This window comes from Sus scrofa, chromosome 14, assembly GCF_054392235.1.
Source record: "Sus scrofa isolate SSC_HxYL_T2T_F1_AM1 chromosome 14, Sscrofa_HxYL_maternal_Yorkshire_Landrace_v2.0, whole genome shotgun sequence".
NCBI lineage: Eukaryota > Metazoa > Chordata > Mammalia > Artiodactyla > Suidae > Sus > Sus scrofa.
In genome coordinates this window covers 128048343-128072335 of record NC_139396.1, presented here as the reverse complement: position 1 = coordinate 128072335, position 23993 = coordinate 128048343, and the positions used below count along the sequence as shown (strand labels likewise).

General features: G+C 38.8%; 1 protein-coding gene and 1 pseudogene across 3 annotated transcripts in view; one reads left to right on the top strand and one right to left on the bottom strand.

Annotated features, from left to right (window-relative positions):
- Positions 1 to 23993, bottom strand: part of TBC1D12 (TBC1 domain family member 12) — a 90415-nt gene that overhangs the window by 54181 nt on the left and 12241 nt on the right. The gene's annotated exons all lie outside the window — the stretch shown is intronic.
- On the top strand, positions 23081 to 23443 carry LOC102158170 (transmembrane protein 14C pseudogene; annotated as a pseudogene).

Below are 23993 nucleotides of genomic sequence, written 5' to 3'. Positions count from 1 at the left end.
AATGATTATATTGAGGACTGGCATATTTATAACACAAGTTCAAGACTCTAAAGATGGCCTATTAATTTAAACAGTACTTGATAACTTATGTACTGCTTATCAATTAATTGCCTTATAGCTGTCTATTTATCCTGCAATATATTCTCTATGATAACAGACAGAATTCCTTTGAGCACTTCTCCTTTTAAAATAAACACGAGACCGTTAAGCTTTCTCAGTAGAGAGCATGGAAGGAACACAGCAGGAAAAAGGGGTTCTGATCTCCTGTGGTTTCCAGCTGCTGCAGTGGTTTGGGTGTGAAATCTGCTCAGTCATGTGCCCAGAACATTAAGTCCCTTAGCAAGCAAACTTGCAGCCTCAGTGACTCAACCTGGAGACAGCTTTCCTGCAATTCTGTTAATATGGAAACTGGCACTCCAAAGGCTTCCTGCCAGCACTGGTGCACCACTTCCCTCTGTAAATGCCACACAGCTCACTCCTACTCCCCAGGCAGGAGGACCAAGCCATGCTTCTCCTATGGGCCTCTTTATGGTCTGCCTACACTCCAAAGGACTGCCATGCAACCATGCTAAACACAGGAGAAAAAATTTGTCACCATGGCTTATGTAAAGAATTCTTGAATGTGACACCAAAAGCATGAAAAAAAAGAAAAAACTGATAACTTAAGCTTAAATTTAAAACATCTGCACTTCAGGAGTTCCCATCGTGGCGCAGTGGTTAACGAATCTGACTAGGAACCATGAGGTTGCAGGTTCGATCCTTGCCCTTGCTCAGTGGGTTAACGATCCGGCGTTGACATGAGCTGTAGTGTAGGTTGCAGACGCGGATCGGATCCCGCGTTGCTGTGGCTCTGGAGTAGGCCAGTGGCTACAGCTCCGATTCGACCCCTAGCCTGGGAACCTCCATATGCCGTGGGAGCGGCCCAAAGAAATAGCAAAAAAAAAAAAAAAAAATCTGCACTTCAAAAGACACCACTAATGTAAAATGAAAGACTAGGAAGATGCAGAAATCAGTCCCTCCACCAAAGTAAAAATTGAGCCAGCAAGAGCACTTGGAATCAACTATTTTAGAACTACAGAACCTTACTGGACATTTATAATAACCATGGGAATACAAGAAAGGAGAAGCTGCTAATCTTTCCTAAGTGAACAGCATGTGAACCAACTACCATCCCCCATTCCTTAGCCCCTCTCTCCACAGAAGTGGGGATAGCATCCCACTGGCTCCAGGAGGGATAGTTTCTGGAACAGGCAACAGCAGCCTCCATTGGCGGTATATATTGGTATATTAAAAGAGACAGAACTCTATTTGTTCCCCCTTTTTTTTGATCCAGACATTTAAGAAAATCTTTGACATGTCACCAGCTAACTACAGAAATAACAGAACATAAACTTGTAGCACACACAAAAAGGATTACACACTTTGCAAAAACAATTCAGAAACATCACAAATGGATGACTCTAGCCCTCAATGAGCAAAACTCAGCAATCACTCAAAATTAGGAGAATGGATTTACAGACATACCACAATACCCAGGATGTCCAGATCACAACTAAAAAATTACAATACATACAAAAAAAAAAAAAAAAGGAAAGTACGGACCATTCGCAAGAAAAAGCAAATTTGGCAAAAACCATTTCTGAGGAAGCCACGACAAGGGGGTCACTAGATGTTAAATCAACTGACATAAATAAAGGAAATCATGGACAAAGAGCTAAAGAAAACCAAGGTGGGGGAGAATGAAAAACAAAATGAGAGTATCATTAAGGAGACAGAATCATATAAAGGAACTAAACAGAAAAACTGGTGCTGAAGAACAGAATAAAATCAAAAGTTCACTGAAAGAGTTCAACAACAGATTATAGGCAAGCAAAAGAAAAAAAAATCAACAAATTTCAAGATAAGACAATTGAGATTATCTAGTCTCAGGAGCACAAAGATAAAAGAATGAACAGAAATGAGCAGAGCCTGAGAAACTTGTGTGACATTATCAAGTGTACCAAAACACATACTATGAAAGTCCCAAAAGCAGAAGATAAAAACAAAGGGGCTGAAAAAAAATTTTTTTGAAGAAATAGTGGTTAAAAACTTCTCAAATGTGATGAAAGACATGAATCTATACATCCAAGAAGCTCAACAAACTTCAAGCAAAACAAACTCAAAGAGATACACACTGAGACACATTATAGTCAAACTGTCAAAAGACAAATACAGAATTTTGAAAGCAGCAGAAGAGAAGCAACTATAATAAGTAATCTTCAATAAGATTAATACCCGATTTTTTATCAGATACCATGAGGGCCAGAAAGCAGCAGCAGTCTGTCATAATTTAAAATTCTTTAAATAAAAAAAGTATACAGCAAATCTATTCTTCAAGAAAGAAAGAAAAACAAAGATATTTCTAGACAAACAAATGTTAAGGGAGCTCATTTCTAACAGATCTGCCCTACAAGAAATGTAAGGAGTTCTTAACAATGAAATGAAAAGTAACTCAAAGCCATAAGAAGACATAACATTGGTAAAACTATATAGATAAATGTCAAAGCTGAAAAAGGTATTATTACACCTTGGAGTTTATAACTCCACATTTTCCCTATGTGATTTAAAAGGTAAATGCATGGAGTTCCTGTCGTGGCTCAGAGCTTAACAAATCCGACTAGGAGCCATGAGGTTGCAGGTTCGATCCCTGGCCTCGCTCAGCGGGTTAAGGATCCGGCGTTGCCGTGAGCTGTGGTGTAGGTCACAGATGCGGCTCGGATCCCGCATCCCGCGTTGCTGTGGCTCTGGCGCAGGCCGGCGGCTATGGCTCCAATTTGACCCCCAGCCTGGGAACCTCCATATGCCTCCGGAGCAGCCCAAGAAATGGCAAAAAGACAAAAAAATTTTAAAAATTAAAAAAAAATAAAAGGTAAATAAACAAATATTTACATATTTATGTTATTGGACATACAATGCATAAACATGTATTCTCTGACAATGACGATATAAAAGAGGAAAAAGAAGTGTATAGTAGCATAGTGTTTGTACACTAATGAAACTAGCTTATATGCTAATGAAACTAAGGTGGTACATTTAAACTAGGTTGTTTAAAGTTAATTTTAATTTAAGATGTTAATTGCAACCCCTAAAGTTACCACTAAGAAAATAACTTCAAAATAATACATAAAAGGGAGTTCCCATCTTGGCCCAGTGGTTAACAAACCCCACTAGTATCCATGAGAATGCAGGTTCGATCCCTGGCCTTGCTCAGTGGGTTGAGGATCCAGTGTTGTGGCTATGGTGTAGGCCGGCAGCTACAGCTCCGATTTGACCCCTAGCCTGGGAACTTCCATATTGCATGGGCACAGCCCTTAAAAAAAAAAAAGGAGCATGATTGGGGAGTCCCCCTTCACCCCCTTCAGTGCAGTTAAGAATTGGACTGCAGCAGCTTGGATCACTGAGGAGGTACAAGTAGACAGACAATAGCCGCCCCCACCTGCCAGAGGAGCTGGCACAGGGTGGCTGGTTTATTGGGTTGCAACACAGAGACTGCCCTAGTCAGGACTCTAAATATTTCAGAGAAGTGCTGGAAGCAACCAAGATGCACCCCCCACTACCCCCACCCCCACCCTGGGATCTGGGGAAGAGGAAGAGGTATGAATGGGGGGTGTGGGAGGCGGGTAGAGACAAAGACAGATTTTTTTTTTTTGCTTTTTAGATTAAAAAAAAAAAGAGGTTGAAAGTAAAAGGATGGAAAATTATATTGAAAGCAAATAGTAACCAAAAGAGCACTGGAGTAGCTATATTATTGTCAGACAAAATAGATGTGAAGTCAAAAAAGGTTACAAGAGGTGCAGGTTTGATCCCTAGCCTGGTACAGGGGGTTAAAGGGTCTGGTATCGCCACATCTGCAGCATAGGTCATGGCTGCAGCTTGGATTCAATTCCTGGCCTGGGTTCAGCCATTAAAAAAAAAAAAAAGGAGAATGACTGGATTGGCAGATTGGATTAAAACAATATCTATATGCTATCTATAAGAGATTTACTTTAGATTAAAAAAGAAGAGGTTGAAAGTAAAAGGATGGAAAATTATATTGAAAGCAAATAGTAACCAAAAGAGAGCTGGAGTGGCTGTATTATTGTCAGACAAAATAGATGTGAAGTCAAAAGAGGTTACAAGAGGAGTTCCCATTGTAGCACAATGGAAACAAATCTGACTAGGAACCATGAAGTTGCGGGTTTGATCCCCAGCCTTGTTCAGTGGGTTGGGGATCTGGCGTTGCTGTGGGCTGTGGTGGTGTAAGTCGTAGATGCGGTTAGAATCCGGCGTTTTGCTGTGGCTCTGGCATAGGTGGGTGGCTACAGCTCCAATTGGACCCCTAGCCTGGGAACCTCCATATGCCGTGGATGTGAGCCCAACACACGCACACATGCAAAAGGTTACAAGAGGCAAAAAAGAACATTGTATGTTGAAAAAAAAAAGTTTAATCTAGCAAGAAGATATAACTATTACAAACACACCTAACAACAGAACCCCAAAATATATAATAAAAAATTGTTAATACTGAAGGAAGAAATAGACAGTCCTATGATAATAACTGGAGGCTTCAGTACCCTGCTTTCAATAATAGAACCACAGAGATCAAAAAGGAAATAGAGGACTTAAATATTATAAATCAATTAGATCTAATAGACCTACACAGACCATTCCACTAAACAACCATAAAATACATGCTTTTTTTTCTTTTTCGGCCACACCCAAAGCATATGGAAGTTGCCAGACCAGGGACTGAATCTGAGCCACAGCTTCAAAAACACTGGATCCTCAACCTATTGCACTGGGCTGGGGATCAAACAGGTGCCACCACAAAGACAAACCAGATCATTAACCCACTGCACCACAGTGGGAACTCCAAAATACACATTCTTAAGGGCACATGGAATATTTTCCAGAATGAACAATATTGTTAATGCACAAAAGTCTTAATAAATTTTAAAATATTAAAATCATGGCAAAGTATCTTTTTCAACCACAATAAAATGAAACTATAAATCAATAACAGGAAGAAAACTGGAAAATTCGCAAATAGGCAGAAATTAAACAATACAGTCTTTTTTTTTTTTAATTTAATGGCCCCACCTGCAGCATATGGAAGTTCCCAGGTTAGGAATTAAATCCAAACTGTAGCTGCAACCTATGCTGCAGCTGCAGCAACACTGGATCCTTTAACCCACTGTGCCACAGCCAGAACTCCGCAACAGTCTTAAAGAGCCAATAGGTCAAGGAAGAAATCATAAATTAGAAAACACCTGAGATGAAGTGAAATGTAAATACAACATACCAAAACTTATGAGATAAAGCAAAGACAATGCTAAAAGCTATTTTATAGCTGTAAACACATTTAAAAAGAACCATACCTCATATCAATAATCTAACAGCACATTTGAAAAAAACTAGAAAAACAACAAACTAAACCCAAAGCTAGCAGAGGAAGAAAATAATAAAGATTAAAGTGGATAAAATGGGAGTTCCCGTTGTAGCTCAGCAATAACCAACCCAACTAGTATCCATGAGGATGCAGGTTCAATCCTTGGCCTTGCTCAGTGGGTTAAGGATCCAGCGTTGGTGTAAGCTGCGGTATAGGTCCCGTGTGGTTGTGGCCTAAGCCAGTGGCTACAGCTCCAATTTGACCCCTGACCCTGGAGTTTCCATATGCCTTGAGTGTGGCTCTAAAAAGAAAAAAATAAAAATTAAAAAATTTTAAATTAAGTGGATACAATGAAATAGAGAAGTTTAAAACAAAAGAAAAAAATTAAGCCAGTTCTTTGGAAAGATCGACAAAGTTGACAATCTTTTATCTAGACTGACTAAGAAAAAAAGAGAAGATCCAAAATCCTAAAAGCAGAAATGAAAGTTGGACATTAGTACCAAAATGAGTATATATGAATAGCATGAACAACTGTTCACAAAGAAATCAAATAACTTAGGTGAAATGGAAAAATTCCTAGAAATACATATACTTTCAAACGCACTCAAGAAATAGGAAATCTGAATAAACTTGTAAATAAGAAGATTGACTCAATAATCAAAAACCTCCTAACAAAGAAAAGCTTAGGACCAGATGGCTTCACTGGTGAAATCTAACAAATATTTAAAGAATGCCAATCTTTCTCAAACTCTTCTCAAAAACTTTAAAGATAAGAATACTTTCCAATTCATTCTGTGGCCAGCATTACCCTGATACAAAGCCAAAGACATTAACAAAAAAAAAAAAAAAAAAAAAAGGAAAGATAGAAAGCTATGGACCCAAATTCCCATATGAACATTAGACACAAAAACCCTCACCAAATATTAACATACAGAATCCAGAATTCAGCAGCTAATGTAAGGACTATACACCATGATCAAGTGAGATTTACCCCCCAGAATACAACGGTACCTCAACAAATTAAAATCAGTCAAGGTAATTCAGCATAGTAATAGAATGATGGGTGTAAAATCACATGATCATCTCTGATGACATAGAAAAAATTTTTAAGAAAATCTGACACTCCTTCATGACAAAAACACCACAGTACAAAGTAAAGTTGTAGAACATTTCCATCACATCAAAGAGATCCTTCGTGTTCATTTGCAGTCAATTCCCATTTCTAGTTTCTGGTGTACAAATCTTTCACTTCCTTGGTTAAGTATTTTATTGTTTTTGATGCTATTGTAAAAGCAATTGTTCTCAATTTCCTTTTGGGGTTGTTCATGCTAGTGTATAGAGTGTGTTTCTGGAACTTTTCAGATCTTTACCTATAATCTTAACTGTTTCAAATCTAAAAAGCTATAAAATGCTTGTCTCCTCACAACAATGCACAAAGTAGTGCTTTTGAAGTAGAAATACAGAGTTACATATATAATTAAAATGGGGTAACCATTAAATAAAAGAGCATAAGCATTTTTTTTTTCAAATTCAGTGAAGCACAGCTTCAAACAATACGACCTGGCTGAGAATACAGACATAGCAACAGAATGTGACTACAAATCTAAGATGCTAATATACATGACAGATCAGCAAATTGTCCATGGGCAGAGTTTTATAAGGAGTCTTTGGAACTGGTTATCTCTCTATAACTTTACCTACAATTAGATACTGTAATCACTACCAACCACACTGAAAACACTTATGAAAAACTAGAGGCTAGGCATATCACTAATATACATGAGACTTCTATAAGTCACAGAACAGTACTCTTTATTTATTTTGCTTTGTAGGGCCACACCTGCGGCATACACAAGTTCCCGGGCTAGGGGTCCAATCGGAGCTACAGCTCCCAGCCTATGCCACAGCCACAGCAATGCAGGATCTGAGTCGCATCTGCAAACTACACCACGCTCATCGCAATGCCAGAACCTTAACCCACTGAGCGAGGCCAGGGATCAAACCTGCAACTTCATGGTTCCCAGTCGGATTTATTTCCACTGGGCCACATCAGGAACTCCAGAACAGTACTCTAAAAATCACAGCCAAAGAGTTCCCATCGTGCGTAGTATCAATGAGCATGCAGGTTCAATCCCTGGCCTTGCTCAGTGGGTTAGGGATCGATCCCGCTGTGTAGCAAGCTGTAGTGTAGGTCGCAAACGCGGCTCAGATCCTGAGTTGCTGTTGCTCTGGCTGTGGCATAGGCCAGTGGCTACAGCTCCAATTCCACCCCTGGCCTGGGAACCTCCATATGCCACTGGTGTGGTCCTAAAAAAAAGACCAAAAAAAAAAAAAAATTCACAGCCAAAATGCAAACACACATAAATTTGAGTAAAGGCTGTTAAAAATTATCCTGCATCACACACAGAAAAAAAAAACAAAAAACTGTTAACATGTGTGTGCATGTGTTTATATGCAAAATTAATTTATAAGGATATTTTAGAGTTCCAAAATTAAAGTCAGGGAATTTTTTTTTTAAGCCACCCCCATGGCATGTGGAAGTTCCAGGGCCAGGGATAAAAACCCCAGCCATAGCAGTGACCCAAGCCACTGTGGTATCAACACCAGATCATTAACTTGCTGTGCTGCAAGAGAACTACAAGGAATATTAACTCCTTTTTTTTTTGTCTTTTTGCCATTTCTTGGGCCACTCCCGTGGCATATGGAGGTTCCCAGGCTAGGGGTCGAATCAGAGCTGTAGCTGCCAGCCTACGCCAGAGCCACAGCAACGCAGGATCCGAGCAGCGTCTGCGACCTACACCACAGCTCACGGCAACGCCGGATCGTTAACCCACTGAGCAAGGGCAGGTATTGAACCCGCAACCTCATGGTTCCTAGTCAGATTCGTTAACCACTGCGCCACGACGGGAACTCCCAATATTAACTTCTTAAACCAAGCAAAAATAGGTCTTTGAATGGATGTATTTTCTGCTATGATTAGCAAAGGAAAAAAGCAAAAAAACAACCTCTACAATAAAAAGTCTGGTTCCAATATATATTATAGTACAATATTACAATCATATTAAGTTCAGAATGAAGTTTAAATTCTCATTAAATCATAAGAAACAAATCAAAGCCAAATACCAGTAAATTTGGGTTACTATAAGGGATTTTCATAAAAGAATTGGAACCTACAAGTATCCAGCCAATTGCTAAGACAGGCCAAACTTCAGATAATGTTTCACATTAATTTCTTATGCCACTAAGAAATTTTGTACTGGGTTTTCAGGTTATCCTTCACTGCAAAAACTATTTATAATGTAGCTAAATGGTATACAATGCAATGAAAACTAATTCTAAAATACTTTTATAGATATATAGAATTATATTAAAACAACATTACATATCAAATGGGCTTCTATTCATTAACCCAGGAAGAGAATCTCCACTTTAAGGGTAAAACACAATAAGAAAACATATAACTAGACTAACAATGTGCCATACTCCATTGTTCTTCTCACACCCAATCCCTTGTCCCGCCCAGTCCACTGTCAGGGGACTGGGAAAGTTGAGGTCTCAATGCAAATAAATGTGTGGGACTAGATTCCTCATCACCTTTTCAAACCAAATATGCAGGGGCATGCAAGAGCACACACACACACACACACACAATTTGCACTCCCCCACCCTTTTTCCTATCCCCTAAGACATTCAAAAATTTTAAAGGTTTTATTTTTTTATCTTAAAGGCCGCAACCGAGGCATATGGAAGTTCCCAGACTAGGAGTCAAATTGGACAGGTGCAGCTGCCGGTCTATGCCCCAGCCACAATAAGGCCAGATCCCAGCCACTGCAACCTACACCTCGGCTTGTAGCAACACCCCAATTCTCAACCCACCGGGCAGGGCCAACTCCAAAGTTCTTAAATTTAAAGCAACATTAAAGGTTTCTTTGCAAAACAAACTAAACATGTTCAAGCACCCACACCTGAAAGAGGACAAATCTTCCTATATTCTGGAGGCAGAACTTGATGGTCTAAATGAGATTTATATGGCAGTGCTGGGGGAAGGGTCATTCATTCTGCCTGTTTCATGTTGCAGAGGAGGGGCAGGGGAGAGGGACACTTCTAGCTTCTCCCTGCCCCCTTATTTATCTCAAACTGAGGGGAAGAAATTTTGGTGACAGACATTGCTGCCTGTCATAGCAGAGAAGACACAATGTGCTCTACTTTTCTAATATGCAGGCTGCTTTCTCTGCATCCCTCCGTTTCCCATCTCCATAGGAAAGGCCTGCTGTGCTAGTGATTAGCTGCATAAATTTAATTTGGGTGAAGCATTAGGAGGCCTACTGCCCACCAAAAGGCATGTCTTTCAACCCAGATTTCATCAGTATTAAAGCTGATGTTTTGAGGGCCCATATGTCTGTGTCCTATGTCCATGTCTTTTTCTCTACTGATTACAAACTCAGATGGGCTGATAACTACGTGTTCTTCCCAAACCCCAACAGTCGAGTTTTTATAGGTGGAAAGATGTCTTATTGCTTTACATATATGGGAAATATTAAAAACTATGTTTTCTAGTTTGCAGTTTTTTTGTGTGTTTCATTCTGTGACACATTTTTTTCAGTATATACAGAGAATAGGGAATGGTAGTAGTAATCCATCTTTCCTCCATTAAATTCACTCTCCACCACCAATCAATGCTGTTTGCAAAGAAAACCACCTACATACACATGAAGAGACACAAACACAATCTTCCATTCTCTTCACTAACTTGTGTCCTCTCTTTATAACAAAAAGAAATTAAGAAAATCTGTTGCACCAGTTAAGAAAGAGCAACAGTTGAGAAACAGAAGCTTAATGTTTCTATATTGCTGAAAACATAGAGAAAAAGATGCATACAAAGAAAATACTGATGTGGGGATTAGAAGAGAAAGAAGGGAAAAGAAAAAAAAAAGGCCAAGCCTCTCTCTTAGTGGTTTCTATGATAAAGGTTGATGATTGGCTTTTGCTTGTTAATACTTGCTTCATATATCTGTGTCTGTTTCACTTTTCCATGATTTCTTCATTTCCTGTACTATACTAAAAGAATTACAGATGATATAAAAGAGTCAGATCGCTTGACTATTACACCCTATTAAAGGATAAAGCTAAGCAAAAACGGGCAAAACTTATTCACACCATGTAAGTTCTCTGCCCATAATTTCTAAAGTAGACTCTCCAGTTCTTGGGTCTTTAAGAATTGGCACACTAACTCACATATCTGAGCAACAGCCATGTAAATTCCATATTTTCTCAGATTGTATAATTTGACACTACAGAAAACTGTGACTGCCTAATCCTGAATCTTTTTACTGCCAATAATATTGTCAGCTCTAGAAGACAAAAAACCCCACTGTTTTTGCCTAACATTTATATCTATGTGACTATTTTACCTTTTTAGAGTCATTAGATAAATTCTAATCATCACTTAAGTGGAATTGTGCATTAAAAAGGCATAAGAATACTTTTCCAAACAGGAAAAAGTTCAACTTTAATCAAGAGAGTAAAACCAGCTTAAAAAATTAGAAATCATGACCTGATCTTCAAACTCTGTCTAGCAGAAGTTGGACTGCTGAGAACATAGCAACTTCCTGGACTTTGTACTTAAGTTTCCCCAAAGTATAATAGAAGGCCAAAAAGAAAACATTATCTAGTGAACATGGAATGCCACAGTTAACTACATACTTAATTCAAAGACGTGTAAGCACTGTCTCTTTAAGATGCAGTACTCTGGCCACCCTTGAATATTTTGGATTAAAGATCTGGCATGAAGATTACTTACATTCTTTCCAAACCTCAATCATTTTTCACTTGAAAAAGACTTTCAGCTGACTATATGCAAAAAAAAAAAAAAAAAAAAGAAAAAGGCAGTTTTTTTGTTTTTGTCAGATAACTTAGGCTTTTTTTAATTCCAAGAAGTTTTTTTCAGGCTGTTTTTAGATCTTGTCTTTGTCATGATTACAAATCCTAAAAATCAAAAATAGAGAAGTTAATTTAATACACACTGTTTAACTAACTTAAGTACTGCCAGAGATCAGAACTATCAGAAAAGGACAGAATTCAATATCATTTATTCTTTGTCAAAAAAAAAAAAAAAAAAAAACACAGAATTTCAATGCTGAAAGTAAAGGTTATAATTTTTTTTTAAGTGCCTCAGAGCTGCCAGGAACCTTAGAGAGTAACCAGGTCAAAGGTTCTTCATCAAGAATCAGTGAACAGGAGTTCCTGTCATGGCGCAGCGGAAACAAATCCAACTAGGAACCATGAGGTTGAGGGTTCGATCCCTGGCCTTGCTCAATGGGTTAAGGATCTGGCATTGCCGTGAGCTGTGGTGTAGGTTGCAGACGCGGCTCTGATCTGGCATTGCTGCAGCTCTGGCAGAGGCCAGCAGCAACAGCTCCTATTTGACTCCTGGCCTGGGAACCTCCACATGCTGTGGGTGTGGCTCTCGGGGGGCAGGGGGAAGAATCAATGAACAGGGAGTTCCTCTTGTGGCTTGGCAGGTTAAGAGCCCAACACAGTATCCATGAGTATGCAGGTTTGATCACTGGCCTTGCTCAGTGGGTTAAGGATCTGGTGTTGCCACAAGCTGCAGTACAGGCTACAGATGTGGCTCAGATCCAGCATTGCTGTGGCACAGGCTAAGCCAGTAGCAGCAGCTCTGATCTGACCCTTAGCCTGGGAACTTCCATATGACACAGATGTGGCTATAAAAAGAAAAAAAAGGAATCAATGAACTTACATGAATAGGCTAGAGGAGATTAATAAAACTTCTCAAACTGTATGCACAATTTGAAGTAAATGATATGCTCATGAACATTTTTCTTGGGCAGCTATTTACAGCTTTCATCACATTCTCCAAGTATTCAATGTGCCACCCCAAAACCCCCAAGAAAGGTTCATGAGCCACTTTCCGAGGTCACATAGATAATAAAATTTTGGAGCCAGGGCTCCCGCACAATTCTTCCTAATCACAGTTATCTTGTTCATGTCCTCCGCAGAACAATCAAGACATAAGATTTTTGCAACTATGCCTATTCTCTTTCATCTTACACACTGCCAAAATACTTCCTGATATCCATTTAAACAGTTCAAATTCATAAAATATTTTCTTAATGCTTGTTCATGTCAGCAAGTCCCCTTATGGTTAGGCCTGTTTCTTTCAGTAAATAAATTTCAGGCAATATCTTACTGATAGATATCTTTTTATTCTTTTGCTGCAGGGATAAAACATAATTGAATTAAGGGGGAAAAGAAAAAAATAATTATAAAAATATTCTTGCTTTTCCATTGCGTACTCATTACATATTGTATCAAAGGCTTCATGAAATAAAATTCCATTGCTCTAAGCCTAGTGTAGTACCTAAGACATTCGCAGGGAAGACAGAACCCACTAGAAGAAAATCAGAAGGATACAGGAAAGAACTTTTAAGAGAGGAATATAAGCAGTAATAAGGAACAATATCAGCAAAATATGGACAAAATATTTTAGTCACCAGGAGGTAAGATATCTTTTAACCCCTAAGAGAAAGTAGGGATAATGATGAATAAAACCAACCATGTGTGAATACTTTTCCATTCACGCTTTACATAAATAAATGTTAGTGTTTTTGTTTATAATAAAAGTAAAATGTCTTCTCATATATCTAATCTTCATAATCAGTATACAGCTTTTTGGAGGGTGATAATAAAAGTTCTAAAATCGTGGTGCTGATTGCACAACTGTGAATATACTAGAAATCACTGAGTTGTACACTTTAAATGGATGAGCTGTATAGTATGTGAATTATATCTCGATAAAGCTTTTTTTCTTTTTTTTGTCTTTTTAGGGCTGCACCTGTGGCATATGGAGGTTCCCAGGCTAGGGGTCTAATTGGAGCTGTAGCCACCGACCTACACCAGAGCCACAGCAACACAAGATCTGAGCCAAGTCTGCAACCTACACCATAGCTCATGGCAATGCCAGATCCTTAATCCATTGAGTAAAGCCAGGGATCAAACCTGCAACCTCATGGTTCCCAGTCGAATTCATTAACCACTAAGCCACGACAGGAACTCCTAAAGCTTTTATTTTTTAAGTGAAAAAAAGTAAAAAGAAAAGTAAGATCAAGTGGGATTTATTCCAAGAATGCAAAGCTCATTCAATATTCAAAAGCCAGTCAATGTAATCCACCATATTAAAGTCTAAAGAAGAAAAAAAAATCATATTAATTGGTGCATTTGACAATATCCTAAATCCATTCATGATTTTAAAAATACAAAGAAAACTAGGAATAGAATGGAAATTTCCTAGTCTAGTTAAGGGCATCTACAAAAATAACCTACAAGCTAACAGCATACTTAAATGTGAAAGAACAAATGTTTTGGCGATTGGAAACAAGGATGTCTGCTGTCATCATTCCCCTCAAAATCATACCTAAAATTCTAGCCAGGACAATAAGCAAGAAAAATAACTGTTACAGACTGGAAAGAAAAAAATTTTCACTATTTGCAGACAATACTCTTGTCTACATAAACAATCCCATGGAATCCACATAAAAGCTCTTAAGAGCTAATAAGTTTAACAGGGTTACCAGATAGAAGGCAAACAAAAATCAATTACATTTCTATATAGTACTAGCAGTGAATAATTAGAAATTGAAAATTTTGGGAGTTCCAGTTGTGGCATAGTGGTTAACAAATCCGACTAAGAACCATGAGGTTGTGGGTTCGATCCCTGCCCTTGCTCAGTGGGTTAACGATCCGGCATTGCTGTGGTGTAGGCTGCAGATGTGGCTCAGATCCGGCGTTGCTGTGGCTCTGGCCTAGGCCGGTGGCTACAGCTCTGATTCGACCCCTAGCCTGGGAACCTCCATATGCCGCAGGAGCGGCCCAAGAAATGGCAAAGAGACAAAAAAAAAAAAAAAAAAAAATTGAAAATTAAAAAAAATCATCACTTACAATAGCTCCAAAATATTAAATATGTAGATATAAGTCTAAGAAAACATGAGCAGGATGTGTATACTGAAAACTACAAAACTCTGATGGAGGAAGTAAAAAAAGACCAAAATTATAAATAAAGAGATATACTATGTTCTAGGAATGAAAGATTCACATAGTAAAGATGTCAGTTCTCCTCAAGGTAATTAACAAGGATTATCCATAGGTAAGTATAAGCTGATTCTAAAACTGATGTAGAGGAGTTCCCTTGTGGCTCAGGGAGTTAAGGCTCCAGTGCTATCAATGCCATGGTGCTGGTTACAGCTGTGCTGCTGGTTGGATCCCTGGCCTAGGAATTTCCACATGCCACAGATGAAGCCAAAAAAAAAAAAAAAAAAAAAAGAAAGAAAAGAAAAGAAAAAGAAAAAGTCTGATGTAGAAATGCAAAGGAAGCAGAAGAGCCAAAACAATTTTGAAAATTTATTTAGCTGTTATTTTCTGCACTAGAATGTGAGCTCTGTGATGTTGCCAGTGTATCAGACCGTGAGTTCTGTGTTCACCTAGTGCTGTACTTGCTCACATGAAGGAAAGACTGCTAATCTGGGAGCTACAAAGAAAAAAATAAGTGCTGTTCTCAAATTAGTTGTCTTCTCCATTCACAGCTGCTGTAACAAAAAACCATGGTCTTGGCGGGTGGTTAATAAACAACAGAAAACTCTTCCTTATAGTTCCTGGAGGCTGAGAAGTTTAAGATCAAGGCACTGGCGGACTCAGTGTCTGGTGAGAGCCTGCTTCCTGGTTTTACAGACTACATTCTTTACTGTATCCTCCCTCACAGGGCAGAAGGTACAAGAGAGCTCATTGGGCCTCTTTTATAAAGGCACTAATCCCATACATAAGAGATCCACACTTCTGACCTAAGCACCTGCCAAAGGCTCAACTTCCAAATAGTAGCACACTGGAGATTAGGTTTCAACATACGAATTTTAGGGAGGATACAAACATTCAATCTTTAATACTAGTCTAATGGAGGAGTATAGTTCTGGGGTGTTTTATTTCTTTTCTTTCTTTTTTTTTTGTCTTTTTAGGGCCACAGCCACAGCATATGGAGGTTCCCAGGCCAGGGGTCAAATTGGAGCTGTAGCCTCCAGCCACAGCCACAGCAACACTGGATCCTTAACCCAATGAGCAAGGCCAAGGATCGAACCTGCAACCTCATGGTTCCTAGTCGGATTTGTTTCCATTGCGCCATAATGGGAACTCCAGGGGTGTTTTATTTCTATGAACCTTTTTCATAACCCATTTCTTCTATAAAATATTTCCTCCTTATTCTTTTCACTTTCTACCTTATATACTGACCTGAATACTACTTTTCAACTATAAATGCATTGGGAAGAGGATTTGTGTAACTTTCACAACACCTTGTATATAAAGTAGTTAAACACTCAGTAACTGTTTATTTTTAAAACTAATACAGATTAGGGAGTTCCTGTCATGGTGCAGTGGTTGACGAATCCGACTAGGAACCATGAGGTTGCGGGTTTGATCCCTGGCCTTGCTCAGTGGGTTAATGATCTGTCGTTGCCATGAGCTTTGGTGTAGGTTGCAGACGCGGCTCGGATCCCGCGTTGCTGTGGCTGTGGCATAGGCCAGCGACTACAGCTCTGATTCGACCCCTAGCCTGGGAACCTCCATATGCTGCGAGAGCGATCCAAGAAAATGGCAAAAAGGCAAAAAAAAAAAAAAAAAAAAAAAAAAAAACTAATACAGATTAAAAATTGGCTATCTTTCTTTTGGCATGCAGTTTTACAAGTTTTACCACATGTATAGAGTTGTACAACTACCACCACAGCAGAGGTAATAAAGAGTTGCATCACCCTCCAAAATCTCCATCATGTTACCTCTTCTCTTAACCCCCTGCAAAGCACTGAAATGAGCCTGAAGATGGTCTTACAAGCCAGATTCTACACCAGAGGAGTAAATCTTGCTTCGCCTCAACTCATGTCCCCTGCTATTACCAACATCATAAGCATTTCAATTTATGTTTGCAAAGTAATCATAATGAATGAATGAATCACTGGCTTCACCAGAAAGGCTTTATTCTAGCTCTTTCTTTTCCTGCTATATAGTCTGTGCTTAAATATGCTTGCTGAATGAACAAGGAAAGATTCAGACAAACAGAAATTAGAGGAGAATGACAAATAACTGCTTCTGGCTAGAATAAACTTCAAAGTACAAACAGAAATAATAGAGCATTTCATTTCTTGCCCCTAATCCTCAACCTTCCATAATATCTATGGAAAAGTTTTAATTCTTTATCCTAACATTAAAGACTCTTTACAATATGGACCCAAATTATATTTCCAATGTTATTTCCTATTACACTTTTTACAACTAGGAGAAATGTATGTGGCTTTAGCATACATACAACCTTCCACTTCTTTGATAGTGCTTTCAACCCCAACCGTGATTGAAGCAGTAGCCCAAAGTAACCCCTATTTGTATCTCATGCTCTTGCTCCTCAGCTAGTACTGATTAAACTGGGACTGCTGATAAAACATGGACAAATTCATATGTAGGCTGAGATAATCAGATTTCTAGGATTTTGAAATAGAAGACTTAGAGACTGAGTCAGTCAGACAACAATAAATACTTGAACTGATAAATCATGTACAGTTGGGACTCCATATAGGACTTCTGCAAGTAGAAACCAGGCACTGAACAACCAAGAGGCAGAAAAGAGATGAGAAAAACCAAGCATCTCTTGAAAGATGGAAACCATTATTCTGTAGCTTGGGTGTATTTTATTTTTTATCTTCAGAATGTGTACAAGATGCCCATTACATGCTTACAATAAACCCTCCTTCATTTAGGATAGTATAAGTTAATTTTTGTTTCTTAAAACTAAATGAACCCTAACATATTAGCTAAACTGTACTCTTTTTTTCCAATATTCTCTACTTTCTTGCCTCTATGTTCTGGATAGCTATGTACACATCTTACTCTTTATAGGAAAAAACTAAATTAGATACAGGTATTTAGAGCCATAATATACGATATTTAAAACATTTCTACTTTTGTGTATCAAATGACACTATCAAGAAAATACAGGGAGTTCCTGTCATGGCTCAGTGGTAACAAACCTGACTAGTATCCCTGAGGACACAGGTTCCATCTCTGGCTTTGCTCAGTAGGTTATGAATCTGGCGTGGCCACGAGCTGTGGTGTAGGTCGCAGATGTGGCTCAGATGTGGCGTTGCTGTGGCTGTGGTGTAGGCTGGCAGCTGTAGCTCTGATTTGACCCCTAGCCTGGGAATCTTCATATGCCTCAGGTGCAGCCCTAAAAAGACAAAAAGAAAAGAAAGAAAAAAGAAAAAAAGAAAAAGAAAAGAAAATATAAAGACAAGCCATAGGATAGAAGATACATAATTTATCTGCTAATTAGAAATGCAAAAGGAGTTCCCGTCGTGGCGCAGTGGTTAACGAATCTGACTAGGAACCATGAGGTTGCGGGTTCGGTCCCTGCCCTTGCTCAGTGGGTTAACGATCCGGCGTTGCCGTGAGCTGTGGTGTAGGTTGCAGACGCAGCTCGGATCCCGCATTGCTGTGGCTCTGGCGTAGGCCAGTGGCTACAGCTCCGATTCGACCCCTAGCCTGGGAACCTCCATATGCTGCGGGAGCGGCCCAAAGAAATAGAAAAAAGACAAAAAAAAAAAAAGGAAATGCAAAAGACAACACTGTAAATCAACTACAATAAAAAAAAGAAATGCAAAATGATCCCAAGTGAAGAAAGTATAAAGGATACTTCAAAACTGGCAAAAAGTATTAAGACAATACTTATAAAGTTCAACATTTCTTTTACATCATAACATTGTCAGTTACAGATGTCATATTATGGATTTTACCACGACCTAAGTTAGTCCTTTAAATATGGACTGTTTTTGCAAATACCCTGTTCACAGGAGTGTAGGCCTCACCAAAATTAAACTGATATAGTTATACAGACCCAAAGATGACCAAACTCAAGGGTGGCAGACCCCCAAGTCACTGACTATTTAATCCTTCAGAAGAGTACCAGAGGTGAAATCATTTATGCTTGTTTATGTAAATCTCAACTATTTACATTTTATGCATCTAACTATTCGCCTATTTACCTTCTAGGTATTCTATTATTCCTAGAATATTAGAGTACTTACCATAGGTAACATACAACCAAACTTGCTTAGTTGGCTTCTTAATGTATTCCAGCTGACTCTCCTGTAATAGGAGAGTCTATCAGTTCTCTCTTACATTTGCCCAAATGATTTCTCTCCTACAGAAACATCTCCCAGAGATGGTACCAAACACTTTGAGAAGTGATACCATTACTCCGAGAGTGACCTCTCCAAAGGTTTCAATTGTTTAACTATGTAAGTTCCGGTACTTTTTTTTTTTTTTTTTTTTTGGTCTTTTCTAGGGCCATACCTGCAGCATATGGAGGTTCCCAGGCTAGGAGTCTAATCAGAGCTGCAGTCAGATCCGAGTTGTGTCTGCGACCTACACCACAGCTCATGCCAACGCCAGATCCTTAACCCACTGAGCAAGGCCAGGGATCAAACCCGTAACCTCAATGGTTCCTAGTCGGATTCGTTAACCACTGAGCCACGACGGGAACTCCAAGTTCTGGTACTTTTTTTTTTTTTTTTTTTTTTGCTATTTCTTGGGCCGCTCCCGCGGCATATGGAGGTTCCCAGGCTAGGGGTCAAATCGGAGCTGTAGCCACTGGCCTACACCAGAGCCACAGCAACGCGGGATCCGAGCCGCGTCTGCAACCTACACCACAGCTCACGGCAACGCCGGATCCTTAACCCACTGAGCAGGGGCAGGGACCGAACCCGCAACCTCATGGTTCCTAGTCGGATTCGTTAACCACTGCGCCACGACGGGAACTCCTGGTACTTTTAAGAAAGGTTTTAATCCAATAAATCTTTTGTGTGTTTGTGTGTGTGTATATATATATAGGGCTCTATGTCTCTACGCAAAGACAAAAAAAGCAAAAAAGATAATGTTTCCTACAGGGAGTTTGCATTTTAGTACGAGACACATATACATAAAAGTAATTACGGAAGTTCCAACACTCTATTTTTACCTCATTCAATACTCAAAAATGGGTGATGGGAGTTCCCTCATGGCTCATAGGTAGTGAACCTGACTAGTATCCATGAGGATGTGGGCTCAATCCCTGGCCTCGTTCAGTGGATTAAGGATCTGGCATTATTGTGAGTTGTGGTGTAGGTCGAAGATGTGGCTTGGATCTGGCGTGGCTGTGGCTGTGGCTTGGGCTGGTGGCTACAGCTCAGATTCAACCCCTAGCCTGGGAACCTTCATATGCTGCAGATGCAGCTCTTACCAAAAAAAAAAAAAAAAAAGATTCAAAGTCTACCTTCATTAAAGCTTCACAAAAAAGCTACTGGTATAAGCATGTCACTGAATTTGTTAACTACCCCTTCTGACAGGGACTGAATTTAATGTTACTTACATCAACGATCTGGATATCATACTTTACTAAAGGGTTGACAAAAACCAATAACCTACCACAAATATATCCAAGCCCCAGTTTCTCAAGTCCCAAGTCATCCACTACACTGCTGTAAGAGTCATTATTCTAAAACACAATCCTAAGAAGTTCCCTGGTGGCATAGTAGTTAAGGATCTGGTGTTGTCACTGCTGTGGCAAAGGTTCAATCCCTGGCCCAGGAACTTCCACATGTTGTAAAAGCAACCATATAAATAAAATGTAATCTTAAACATGTTTTCCTTATTTTAAAAACCCATCAAATGTCCTCTATGTACCTATTCCTCTCATGGAATCAATTCAAACTGCTTAGTTGCGTCACATAAACTCCTTCATAATTTAGCCCCAACCTTTGCGCCTAGGTTTCTGACACTCTACCTCACCTGCCATAAGGTGAGTTCATACTTATGGATGTCTACAGTTCCAAAAGTGCTGTGTTATTTCATATGTAATTCTGCATATGCTGTTGTGTGCCTGTACTGGCCTCAGCCTCATTCCAACCCAAAATCTTATTAGTAAAAAAAACCAAACAAACAAAAACCACCACAAGCATTCATGTTTCATCCATTGTGAAGAGTTCCCTAATGTCTTATCCCAAAGTTAATCACTCCTTCTTCAGTGCCACTAATGCATCTCTATATTTTCTTTTATAACACTAATCAGGTAATATTGTAAGTATTGATTTATATGACTCTCCTATCTTAAGTCTGTTAATAAAACATTATTCATCTAATTTTCTTATTGCCTCATATATATAATAGAGCTCAACAGCATCTATTGAATGAATAAATGGTAAGAGAATTGCAAACTAACTCATATATTTGAGTTATATACATATATGCTTAGCTAGGAGGGTCCAAAAACAAAACAAAACAAAAAAAGATTCAGTAGTAATCTTTAAATTTCTAAGGAGTAATTATGTAAAAGAAGAGACTTGTGCTTTGTGATTCCAAAGAGCAAATTAGGACCAGAAACATTAACTAGAGATACACTGTGCTTTCACATAAAGAACCTTCTAACAAGTAATAGCCTCAATTAGGTTGCACTGAGGAAAGTGAGCTCCTTGTTAGTGAAAGAATTCAAGCACAGGCTAAACAACATCCATCAGGTGCCTAAACTCTTTAAGAATAAAACGGCACTTAGCTCTAGAGTTGCTGTCGTTATTTTTTTGGTTGACATTTTGCTCATCTGACCTAGAACTGCTTCTTGAATTGAAGGAATCCATGATACAATCCATCTTCCAGCAGCATAGCTGAAATACCCAAGACCAAGTAATTGTCTTTTTTTTTTTTACTTGGTGGTCTCATACAATAGCAAAACGATCTTACAGCCTCATTAAAAATGTGTGGCTAGTTATTATTTTAATCAAGAACATTTTATAGTAGTTATCTTCTAAAATTTTTCTCCTCATGCAGTATAATTTTCGGTTATTTTATTAGAATGCCCAATGTCCTAGTGCTATATTCTTGATAGCATTAATGTGCTTCTGGAAGTATATCACAAAGATGGATGTCACCCTCTGGTTATATGTTCAATTACTGTGCTGACTACCTTATATAATAGTTATATAACAAAAGCTTTATTAGTCTTTGATAACAAATTTTGGTGCTCAACACCAATTATGAATCACAACAAATCTTTTGTTTTCCAAACACCCAAGGATTATCAATTTCTTTAATTCTAGATAGTACCAAAGAATTTAAAAAGTCTGTCCAATAGGGGTGGGGTAAAGAATGTCAAGAGCCATTTAAGCAACAAAAGCAACTTAAATTGTATCACTCTTCATAAAAACAGAAACTACTTATTAGTTGAGACCTTTTACTGATGTAAAACTTCAATAAGTTACTTCAAAACTTAAGTTTCTACACAATATATCTTCTTGAAAATGAACAATTTTCTCCTCATGGGTGAGAGAAATTTAAATTGTTTGCTAGATCTACCACGGTGCTTACAAGAGAAATTTCCCTTTTAGCACTAGAACACAAGTAGGAATATATTGCATGAAACTGTATTCTGCATTTATCTTACACTTTGATACATACACTTTTTAATACATGATACATACACTTTTTAATACATGAATCTATCATACTAACAACTTAAACTATTTTTCATTTAAATATAATAGATTTACAATGTTGTATTAATTTCTGCTGTACAGCAAAGTGATTCACTTATGCATATGTATTTTTTTCAATATACTTTTTCATTAAGGTTTATCACAGGATACCATATATAGTTTCCTGTGCTATATAGCAGGAATTTGTTGTTTATCCATTTTATATAATATAGTTTGCATATGCTAACCCCAAATCCCTACTCCATCCTTGCCCCATACCCCCTCCTCTGAGGCAACCTGAGGTCTGTTCTCTGACTCTGTTTTGTAAATAAGTTCATCTGTGTCATATTTTAGATTCCACATATAAATGATATCATATGGTTTGTCTTTCTCTTTCGGACTTACTCAATATGATAGTCTCTAGGTACCGCCATGTTGATGCAAATGGCATTTTTTCATTCCTTTTTTATGGCCAAGTAATATTCCATTGTGTACTTATACATACACCACATTTTGTTTATCCATTCATCTGTTGACAGACATTTGGGTTGTTTCCATGTCTTAGCTATTGTGAATAGTACTGCTATGAACATAGGGGTGTATGTATCTTTTCAAATTATACTACTGTCCAGATAAATGCCCAGAGCGGGATTGCTGGATCATACGGCTACTCTATTTTTAGTTTTTTAGGGAACCTTCAGACTGTTTTCCATAGTGGCTGCACCAACTTACATGCCTGCCAACAATGTAGGAGGGTTCCCTTTATCCACACTCTTTCCAGCATTTATTTATAGACTTTTTAATGATGGCCATTTGACCAGTGCGAGGTAGTACCTCATTGTAGTTTTGATTTACATTTCTCTAACAATTAGCGATGATGAGCATTTTTTTCATGTGCTTACTGACCATCCATATGTCTTCCTTGGAGAAATGTCTATTTAAGTCTTCTGCCCATTTTTCAATTAGGTTGTTTTGTTGTTGCTGAGTTGTATAAGTTGTTTAACAACTTAAACTTTTAAAGTCTAAATTAAACTTTATGGCACTCTCATCCGCCAGTGCAGACCTTCAGGAAGGAGGTGCAGGCCTGGTGTAATCTCCTGTCTGCACGGAGTGAAAGAGAATAATGCAGAAGGACTCTGGCCCACGAGTGCCTTCACACTGGATTGGCTTTGGTTATGTGGCACTGGTTGCTTCTAGTGGGATCATTGGCTATGCAAAAGCAGGTAGGGTCCCATCCCTGGCGGCCGGGGTCCTCTTCGGTGGCTTAGAGGGCCTGGGTGCCTACCAGCTATCTCAGGATCCAAGGAACATTTGGGTTTTCTCAGTTACATCTGGAACCTTGGCTGGCATTATGGGAATGAGATTCTACCACATTGGAAAATTTACGCCTGCAGCTTGACTGAGGATGCCAGTTTGCTGATGGTCGCCAAACTTGAAATTAGTGTGTTGAGTAAACCCCATCCATAGTAGTCATGGCCCCGCTTGGACTCATAAAGAATTTTTAAACTTCCTACTATTTTTTTGTGTATTAAGATAAATACGTACTGGAGTTCCCGTTGTGGCACAGTGGAAATGATTCCCAGTAGGAACCATGAGGTTGTGGGTTCAACCCCTGGCCTCGATCAGTGGGTTAAGGATCCAGTGTTGCCATGAGCTGTGGCACAGGTGGCAGACGTGACTTGGATCTGACGTGTTGCTGTGGCTATGGTGTAGGCCAGCAGCTATAGCTCCAATTAAACCCCTAGCCTGGGAACCTCCATATGCCAGTGGGTATGGCTCTAAAAAGCAAAAACAGATAAACATGTACAGGATTTTCACATATTTTGACATTTTACTTAAAACAAAAAAACTCAGAACTTGGCAGAGAAAAAAATCAGTTATTATCTTTATGAGTAGTGTATAACACAAGAACTTACTACCATAGTGCCCTCATTTAGATTGATTCTTGTTTATTAGTTTTCTCTCTTCTCCCTGTATCTGTAGGTAAAATCTCAAAGCATAAAATGTAGGTGTCACCACTGGGGCCCCTGAAACCC